The sequence below is a fragment of the Phaseolus vulgaris genome, chromosome 4, assembly GCF_000499845.2.
Source record: "Phaseolus vulgaris cultivar G19833 chromosome 4, P. vulgaris v2.0, whole genome shotgun sequence".
NCBI lineage: Eukaryota > Viridiplantae > Streptophyta > Magnoliopsida > Fabales > Fabaceae > Phaseolus > Phaseolus vulgaris.
Genome location: NC_023756.2, coordinates 42,857,260 through 42,858,798, shown reverse-complemented (window position 1 = coordinate 42,858,798; position 1,539 = coordinate 42,857,260).

Genomic DNA, 1,539 nt, shown 5'->3' with positions numbered 1-1,539 from the left:
CGCCGCCTCCATTACCCTCTGAGGCTGTACCCTTGCTTGGGTGCACGGTTTAGCTGGGGCCACATTTCCTCTCTTCTCGGTGACCTCGCTCTCGGCGGCTATATGAGCCACAGCACGTCGCCGGATTTCCTAATCTAAGTTTGACAAGAAATTAAAATCTAATCTACACTAGAGTTTATGACATGTAGAATGCGTCATCTTGACCCCTCTTTGACCATAACTCTAGTGGTTGCCTCAATTTGACATTTTGGTGGCCTTTCAATGGATTGGTGTTGGGGCCTCTTCCATCAGGTGGGGTATCAAAGAACGCTAGAAGAAACATCACGGTGCCAGCCACCACGAGTTAGCAGTTGAGTGAGTTAAAGAGCAGTTTTCGATTTAAGAAAATAAAAGCAGCTATCCGTCTGAGAAAGTAAAGTTACAGGTGGATAATAAACTGTTTGTCTGACAACCAAATACATGTTAAGGCAGAATCCGTGGAACGATATGCCCGTTTACAACACGGTTTGATACTGCGAAAGGTGAAGCGTCCATCTCGGGGTGCACACAGGCAACCTGAGCAAGGGCGTCCTCGAACCTCGCATCGTAAGCATCAACAACATCTTCGGTCAGCTCAGCCTCGGGTTCTTCAAACCTCTTGGCTTGTTGAAGGAGCTCAGCCTCCACACGGCCCAACTGCACTTCTCGATTGATGGACCTTTTTTCATGCCCCGCCATCTTGGCTTTGAATGCCTCAGCAGTCTCTTCCAACTCAAAGACCCGGATTTGCAGGGGCAGGATTCTTGCCTCCAGCTCGACAACCTCTTGGCACTTGTCATGAAGTTGTTTAGATAGATCCTTTTCAGAACGGCGGAGGCAAGCTAACTTCTGCTTCAATGCGGTCTCGCGGAAAGCAAACGAACGCGCGAACAGGGTCCTTTCTTCCTTAGTCTTGGTCTCTACCAACGCCACCCTCGCTTCAGGCCTAGTTATGAGGGCATTGGACTGAGCAAGAAGAGCCCCAAAGTTGAAGCCCAGCCTTTCCCTCGCAGCGGCCTCATCCGAGTCCATCGTCACCTCTAGTTGGAAGCCTTTGAGGGCATGCTGTAGGACAGTGGGCAATTCGAGGGAAGGTGGAGTCACAGAAGCACTCGTCCCACCATCGAAGAGGTCAAGGAAGGAGGGAACGCTTGGCGTTCGGTCACGGGGCGATGCCGAGTGACCGACAGTAGAGGAATGGGAGGTCCTCACCGTCGTAGGCCTAAGCCTCTTAGAGATTGGCCCCTCAGCGGAGTCCTCATCAGATTCGATCTCCACTACCTTTTCGCAAGAAAATAGAGCGGGAGACGCTTGGGTAGCAGTGAGAGGAACCGCAACTGCAGGAGTGGAGGGAGTAGAAGAGGGCGCGACAGTGGCTGAAGCGAGGGCGTGAGGGCTAGAGGTGCCCGCACCCCCAGACATCCCTCGACAGCGAGTCAGGATACCAGCTAGCTTGGCCCGTTTCTCCTCATTCAGAACCATCCATGCGTGCAAATTTCATAATACAAGAGGTTGGAAAAT